We start from the raw sequence: 9,208 nt of genomic DNA on the forward strand, positions 1-9,208 counted from the left end.
ACTATTTCTATTTAGTGACCGGAGACCTTTTCTGGTGACGTGGCTGAAAAGTTGGTGACATGTTAGTGATTTCGTAGTTAGAAAAGGTGCTTTCAAATTTACCTTTTGAACGCGCTTTATTATTCAAAGGCCCCAAAATGACGGCAAAAAATATTGTACCACGCGTGGACTCTGTGACCATTATGATGCAACTGTGATCTGTTATACACTGCCGTTAATACCACAGAGGCAAACAGTCTTCATATTGTGGTGCCAACATGCACGTTCTTTTATGATTTTTTTAATAAAAACCATTAGAAGAGATCTTAAAGGCCGCGGTTCTACAGTTTCATTAAGTACATTCGATTGGTCAATGTTTCACAAGCGTTGCATTAAATTAGCTTACCAAGGTTATTGCAATAAATGTTTTGTTTAATTTCGAACGCACCAGGTCAAAATAGGATGGATAAATTGGAGAAAGGCGTGCGTATCAGAGAGGTTGAGTTGGTTCACGCGAATATGAACGAACCACCTCCGTTTTTCACAGCTTTCGAACAAATTAGGTACAACAGGAAGCTTTCAAGCAGGTCAGGAGGTGGTAATGTATTTAACGTGTATAAAGGTCACATAAATCTCATTGTCATGTTAACAACATGACCAGCATCGTATCGCACAATTTATTTCTGATATTGCGAGCGCTGAAAACCGGAATATTTGCAGGCATAACCAGGATTAAGTGTGCCTTTGTGCTTGAAAATTGGGTGACCCGTACCTCTTTCAATGTGCTAGATTTGTAAGCTTAAAAAATCACGTGCCATTCCACTGCTGTGAACGTGGATTACCAGCGAAACAGTTTAGCACGCGACATAGAGGTGACACAGAATTTAGATTAAAGGTATGAGCAAATTTTATTTCTCTTTAGCGGCGACGGCGGTCATCCCGAAGAAAGACATACACACTTTTATTTTGATCGGCAGTCCTGATCGGCGGCATACATTTGCGTGGAACACTGCCGCCACCTAGGGGAGCCTGACGAAACTAGACACGCGCAACGGGACCGCCACCCGGCGGAAAGGAGGCATGCACGACGGGACCGCCATGCCGGGAGAGCGGAAGGAAACAAGGCACGCAGGCGCTTGGAACGACGACAAAGAGGGTGGTGGGAGCGTACTCATGCCCGACGCGGGTCGAACAGTGGCAAATCTTTCATAAACCCTTATTTTCTACCTGAGCGTCTACTGATCTTGAAAATAGTACCTATTGATAACTAATCTACTGAACATGCATATCCAAGTGATGAGACGTATAAGCTTTTGCATAGAATGAAAAAATGAAGAAATTTGGAAGCTGAGTTTTCGCACGCGCGGATTTATTGACGGACACGAAAAATGCACGGAACCCTAGCCATAGACAGCTTCGCTGTAAGAACTGAAGTTAAAAGCAGGATTTCAGCTGTTATCGTTATTTTATTTTTTAGCATACATTATAGTAAAATAAAAGCCGCTAAGCCTCTACACAGCGTTAGTAAATTCCCTCTCTATTCCTTGCCTTCACGGACACCAGACGAACGTGAAATATTCTCGAACATGCGTTAAGCCAAGTCAGCCTATGTTATGATGTTTCAAAAGCGCCTACAATATATGAAATTCACTCTATCCATTTCTCTAAGCACTTCTAAGCGAACCTTGGCAAAATTTTAACCACTTCTTTGTCGCAGTTTAGCGACACGCTCAGAAATAAGTTGGCAAGATTGCAATAACTTTGCTGATCGCAATGGTTTGCTTGTGGAATTTATCATTTGTTTATACGTCAGAAGTCCGAAGGGGACATTACATCAGGGCTATATTATAGATATTATAGTATTGCATAATAGTATTGTAGATTGGGCAAAACTAGCATATGTCATTATTTAACTGCGACTTACTTTTGAATAGAAGGACATTCGAAATCCACAAAGCACACCCAATGTTTTTGCATGCTTGCGGTCTCACGGCCGACTGAAGATGACGCTCGGCTATTTTTATTCCATCAATTGCGACTGCTATCTCTATATAGTGCCAAGAAAAATCAGAAAAACCAGGACTACCTTGTTTTGGAAGCGTGGGACCATATGTTTCACATCCTCTTTCTCTCATCATCGTCACCCATCATGCGCCTCTTTCTTCCCTCTTTCTTTCCCTCTTCCCCTTCCCCCAACGCAGAGTAGCTGGCTAGAGGAATTTACCTCAGACCGACCTCTCTGCATTTCGCATCATTAAACTTATCTCTCTCTGGGAAACACAGCCTGGCGTGTGTGTGTGTGTGTGTGTGTGTGTGTGTGTGTGTGTGTGTGTGTGTGTGTGTGTGTGTGTGCGCGCGTGCGTGTGTGTGCACGCGCGTGCGTGTGTGTGCACGCGCGTGCGTGTGTGTGTGTGTGCACACGCGTGCGTGTGTGTGTGTGTGCATGCGCGTGCATGCGCGTGCGTGTGCGTGTGTGTGTGCATGCGCGCGCGTGCGTGTGTATGTGTGTGTGTCCGTGTGTGTGTGTGTGTGTGTGCGTGCGTGTGTGTGCATGCGCGTGCGTGTGCGTGTGTGTGTGTGTGTGTGTGTGTGCGTGTGTGTGTGAGTGTGTGTGTGTGCGTGTGTGTGTGTGTGTGTGTGTGTGTGTGTGTGTGTGCGTGCGCGTGTGTGCGTGTGCGCGTGTGCGCGTGTGCGCGTGTGGGTGGTGTGCGTGTGCGTGTGCGTGTGCGTGTGTGTGTGTGTGTGTGTGTGTGTGTGTGTGTGTGTGTGTGTGTGGTGTGTGTGTGCGCGCGCGCGCGCGCGCGCGATAAGTTTGTTTCTCTCTGGAAATTTGCTTTTTTATATGTTTATGCCCCTGCTTAAGCGTCATTATTGCCTGTTTTGATCGCACTGGATCTCACTTGTGATTCTTGTGCTAGCGAATTACCGGAAGTGTTTTATTTTCCGAAAGCCGGCAAGGTTCGGCCTTAGTGCCTTCCTAACGTAATCAATTTCATGGCGTCGGTTTGCTTCGCCACGTGTATGTTCCTTTATGGTTTACGATGCGCTATTGCATTTATTGACATCAAGGCGCGCGCAGGTCAGTGTCACCTTTCTCATATGACAACACGCGAGCAGTATAGTTCAGATGAAAACATGCACACCTCGCGTTTTGTAGCGCATACGTAACATCCAACTGTGACATTTCATACTGTGACACTTCATACGCTTTTGTCGATCACTTTCTCATGAACCATAACAGCGAGTCCGTTTGCACCAAGGTTGGTTTGCACGTTAAGTTGAGCAACTTGTAGGGACTTTGACAGCCCTACCGGTTTTTATTGCGGACAGCAACCTGATTAATTTGATTTGATTTGTAGATTTTTTTAAAAGACGGGCAATGATTGGTAAAGCATGCTCTGTGTCTTAAAAAGCCATTACGGTTTACTTTAGGTCAAAAGATAAGTCGGAGATGATAAATGGCTATATTAAATACCGGAACCACAGTATGATTTGGTCAATCATTTATACTGCTATAGAACATGCTGTACATGTGGGTGAAAGAAGACTAAGTTAGCTGCTGTGTTTCGCCTGTGTTATGGCAAAAACTCATAGTTAAAAGGCAACAACGACAACGCGGAAAAGACTGATACGTGTTCAGCGAATGTTTAACAAGGCCGGCATAAGTATTTTACATTGCTACATTCGTATCAATCCTCACTGCAATCTTCTCATTCGACGCATTCGATGGTGATCGCCGGTCTCACTTGATGGGAAGTGCCGTCGAGATATCGATGACCGCAAGAACTGCATGGTGCATAACAAGGGAAGATGAAGCAGTTTGTGCATTTTTTTTTGCGTTTTATCTGCTAGTTGTTTTCAGGCTCAGGTATATTGGCTTCTGTGTTTGAGCTAGACACTTTTGATACCCCCAAGTAAATCTCAGGGGAACGTTTTATCTATGTTTTATTGTCTCCATCGTGCGTAACTTGCGGGTCTATGTTCCTGTTATAAGGCCGCTAGTGAACATAATAGGGATAGTGGTTATAAAGGCTACTTCTTAAAACTACTTTGCGGCCGTATTGTTTTTATTGTCCTTGACAGTGAAACTTACACTTCACCTTGTTCTGATAATTATTAACTGCTGAGGAACTGGAAGGCAGGGCTACACCATATTCGGTTATCTCAACATACAGTTCAGAAGTTGAGACCTCTTTCCCCCTACGACAGGCAAACAGATATCACAGACACAGAGATGTACTAAGCAGTAAGCGTGCGGAAAAGGATGTAAGCATAAAGATAAACAAGGCTAAAGCATATCCCACATGCACCCGCGTTATTTAATAACAGTTCAAACCCACTGTGGAATAAAACACCGTTATATAAGCACAGACGAATGTTATGTTTTAGCAGTCCTAAAAGCAAACTCTGAATGTAAATACACTTTGGAAAAATCTACAGATCAAATCAAATTAATCAGGTTGTTGCCCTCAATGAAAATCGGTAGGGCTATCGAAGCACATCTTTGTTTAGCTGGGCGTGACCACAGACTTAGTATTCTGGCGACAAAAAATTTGGAGGACGCTTAAGCTTCGCCTTTAAGAGTGGAACGCGATAACATTCAAAGATCCCTGGCTGCTTATCAGGCTTTCCAGCAACTGAATTATGTTTTCTCGCACATTCAAATTACAATGCAATGCTATCACATCCGTAGGTTGTGGCTAAGTCGTAATTTACGATTTTTTGACGGATTTTACTTTGAGAAATGAAATTTTGTTCACTAACACCTTGCGCCACGCGGAGAGCTCGCGCAGGCCGGGGGATATTCGGGATGATTATTTCCGCCAACGACGACGGCGCGCCCGCGCCCACGCCGACACCAACACCGACGCCAACGCCTGATTTTCTGCAACGCGGGATTCTGAATGCTATCGCGTTAAAATAAATCGCGTCCCTACAAGTGGATCAACATATCGTGCAAACGGACTCGCTGTTGATGATATTGCGCAGAGCTCTGGAGAAAGTGATCGACAAAATACGCCGTCCATGCACCCCGTACAGATGGTAAATCAGCGAAGCTGAAAAATGTGCGGCCCCGGTGTTTATCACTGGGTTAATCGCGACGGTTCAATAATGTCTTTCTCAATTGTTGGTTAGGCATTTGTCTAGCTCGGCCGCACGAGCCACCGGGTCGGCCCGACATTGCCGCCTGCGCTCCGCATCGCGGGCCCGAAATCACGTGTGGCTCATACCCACATATCCAATGCGGGTATGAGCGACGCGTGATTTCTTTCTTTCCTTCTTTGTTATTTTCTTTCGTCCTTTCTTTCTTTTCGTCCTTCTTTGTTTCTTCCTTTCACTCTTTTTTCTTGTCCCTGGCTCATACCTGCATATCCCTGGTTCATACCCGCTTATCCAATGCGGGTATGCGCCACACGTGATTTTGGTAATGTTAATCGTGACATAACTGACGAGCATGTCATGTTATTGATGTCATGACCTATCAGTCATATTAGTCATGCATTCCTACCCATCCATGCCAATTTTGGTATATACCAACTGAACGAGACTCGAGTTGTCGATAGGTTTTCGATAGGTTTATTTCCGCCGGAGGGTTTCCTTGGTCAGACCCCGAGTGTTTTCGCCTAGGCATATACAGCTTCGCTATAAACGCGTATGAAGTGTCACAGTAGGTGCAGTTGGATGTCTCGTATGCGATACAAAAAGGGAGGTGTGTAGGCCAGTTAATGTCACACGTAAGTAGACATGTATATAGTAATCATGTGCGGATTGACAGGGCAAATATTAAAGGAAATAGAATAAAGCACACTAACGTGGTCTGAAGGAGAATAAAGGTTTCGCACTTGCCGAGGCAACACTTGTTACTCCTTCCCGGTGTCGTATTAGACCACCGTAAGAACTGGTCAAAGTTTGGAACATAATAGCATACAACAGTCCACTGTAAAAAAAAAAAAAAAACAAGAAAAAAGAATGTAAGACAAGATATGAGCTACTTTAGTGATAGAATGGCGTGGCAATATAACACACATATACTGCATGCCATATGCAGTGTTTTTCACGTAACTTTAGCCAATCTTAAAAAATATACAGATGCAACGTAGCTGGACCGAACCAAGGCAATGTTGTTTGGAGTCTCTTGGAGATGCTCAGATTACTGTTTGCTTTCCGCCTAATTAGACAATTAGGCTTAATTAATTATTCAACTTCTCAAATATTGTAATTAGATGAAAAGTGTCGATGAGTTAAATTGTAGAGCAACATGTGGAACTGCCGATAAAGCTTTCTGTTGCAGAATACGTGCTGCATAAAAATGTTTTTCCGAGGGTGAAAGATGCCCGCGAATACATGCAAAGTGCCTCGAGCAGCCAGTCGTCCGGCAACTTTGCGTGTATTCGCGAGCTTACCATGATTTCATTTCATTTTTTTTTTTATTTCCTTAAAGACCACTTAGTAGGGGTATTACATAAGGGGTGGTCATTGTCATGATGTCATGATCATTGTCAGATCATGTCACGATTATTAGATGATTTGAAGTAGAGAATGAACGCAGCGTCATCCTATGTGAATAATATTAATAATATTTGCCCGAAAAACAAACCAGAAACGTCAAAGCCACATTGAACTTATTTTTCAATGTCTGGCATGCAGGCAGCGCCAGAAAGCAAGTACAAAGTAGCCCCCGATGACACAAGATATGACTAGACCATGGCGCTCGTTCTGTCTTTCTTCTCTCGCGGTTCACCTGCTGAGCCAGTTGCCTAAAACTAAGCGCGTACCAGCTGCCCTCCCTCTCAAAAGGATGAATGAGCTCAATGTCAACGACACAAGTTTAGTGCGTAATCTATTTATCTGAGCAAAAGTGAAGTTTCTAGTATATGCGAGCACTGACACGTTTATTTATTTATTTATTTATTTATTTATTTATTTATTTATTTATTTATTTATTTATTTATTTATTTATTTATTTATTTATTTATTTATTTATTTATTTATTTATTTATTTATTTATTTATTTATTTATTTATTTATTTATTTATTTATTTATTTATATGCCTGCATCGCCCGTCCTGGCGTCACAGCAAGGGGGATATAGCAATATAACACAAACACAGGAAATATTAGGCACATAACGCGTGATAAAAACACAATTTGATGAATATGAAAAAAATCGGCAGACACTTAAGGTGGCGGTCCCACTCCGGCGGCACGAGCACCCCGTTTTCAGTACTTTTGGAGCAACCGTGGTGGTTCTTCTACTTACGATATAAATTTGTCGTATATATGATAAAAAAGCTTAATTCTTGTAAATTACAACTATATATACTATAAACAATTTGATTAATGGTATTTAGAAATAAATGCTCTAGAACAAGCATGAGATACATGGTTTTTGTGAACTGTGTCTCATTTGTGACCATATTTAGAAGAAACTACCGCATTTACTGCATTGCCGCTTGCTCTGTAGCTTTAGGACATATTTATCTATTTCCTAGACGCAGCAAAATAATGTTGAGTTTTAACTTCTTGGATAATTTGCTTTTGAAGATTGCTGAAATATCGCAACTTCTGTTGTAAACAGCCCGGCAACTTCACGCTCAAGGAAGCTAATGTTTGGATAAATTAGAGTTCAAGGGATTCACATTTAGGACGCAATTAAAGTTTCATTCGTGTACCTTTACTAGTTTTAAACCGCAGCTTTGTAGCTTTAGTACATTCCCGTAAAAATGGGCAAAAGTAGGACCAGGATTCTAAATATTGCTTAATTTCGATCGCATTATTAGGAAAACCAATTTGTGTTCCCTGGCTTTTTCTTCTGCGACGTACTTCCTTGGGTGACCACGTTTCACAGCTGCCGCTGAGGTAGACGCTTCATCGCAGTAGACACAGCGCCGATGAAATCAGAAGAGCAAGAGACGCGTGGGAGGCAGCGCGCTAATTTTACCCACTCATGACGTGGCACCACCTCTTCCCCATTGGCTGCGCCGTCACGTTCCCAATGACGCACGCGCTAGGCCGCACCTTTAGTCAGCCAGATGGCTGAATTCCAGGCCAAGGAAGCCTGAAATTTCTGCAACAAATCGCACGCTTGTAGGCTTTGTAACTCCTGATGACCCTCGCTATGAGTTTTATAAATTATATACCTACTATGGCCTACTGAGCTATCTCGAATGCTGCCACTCCCGCTGGGATGGACAGATGTACTGACGAACTACGCCACTCTTGAACGCCGCGTGAGAAGCTAAATTTAGCTCCTACTGCGTCACGTGGGGTGTGAAAACGACGCCATCTGTGCACTCAAGAGAAATGGCCTATTTCCTCCACACAGTGATACCAAAGTAAGGCGCGTGGGCTGAACGGTTGCAAAGATACAAGCGATAATGGTACGACATGTCTTCGCTACACGCGGTTTTAGCGTGCGACCCCGTCTGACCGATTTTAAAGACGTTTCACGTCAAAAAGCGAGAAACGGGAGCACTACGAAAGCCTTCACTAAGGGCGGCTCAGTAAAGAAGTTTTCAGAATTGACGTAAGGTGGCCTAGCCGCAATTGAGGTTTCCTTACCAAGGTGAGGAAGGTTACCGAAATTAGGCCTAAGAATGAAGCATACTTTTTTTGCAATCAAAGTAATACACTTAAGTCTTAATTATACCGATGTCGACGGGGTCACTATAGATGTCACTTGAAGTCTGAGCGCCGTAGTAAGCAAACACGTCGGAAGTACTCAGACTACTAGAGAAGGCACCCTATCTGCTTCCTAGCATAACGTGCGATTTAATGCGCCACCCTGGCATCGGCAAACTCCATGCGCCAGAACGATATAAGCGACACAAGAAGATAATGGCGTGAGCGAAATAAAGAGGGAAATAAACAAATAAACAAACAAGCAAAGAAACAAATCAGAAATAGAAAGAAAGTGTTTATTATAGCAATAACTTTTGTTAGAGTTTTTTATCTTATTCTTTTAGACACCTTTTACTATACCTTATTTTTTGTTGCGAAGTCGTTACAGGATAAATGAACAGTTTCCCTCCGTAGCTCGCTTACTACAGCGGTGATCAGAGTCATTTTATTCACCGTGCTACTTAACTATGTTCCTATATGGAGAAAAGTGAACGTTTATTCATTTCACTTCCACTTTATTACCTTAAAGGCCCCACTGTGGGGGTGTTACATAAGGGGTGGGTGTACAAAAAGGGAGACACGTTGACCGTTCAAGATGAGCAGTGAG

This window comes from Dermacentor silvarum, chromosome 9, assembly GCF_013339745.2.
Source record: "Dermacentor silvarum isolate Dsil-2018 chromosome 9, BIME_Dsil_1.4, whole genome shotgun sequence".
In the NCBI taxonomy this organism is placed as follows: domain Eukaryota; kingdom Metazoa; phylum Arthropoda; class Arachnida; order Ixodida; family Ixodidae; genus Dermacentor; species Dermacentor silvarum.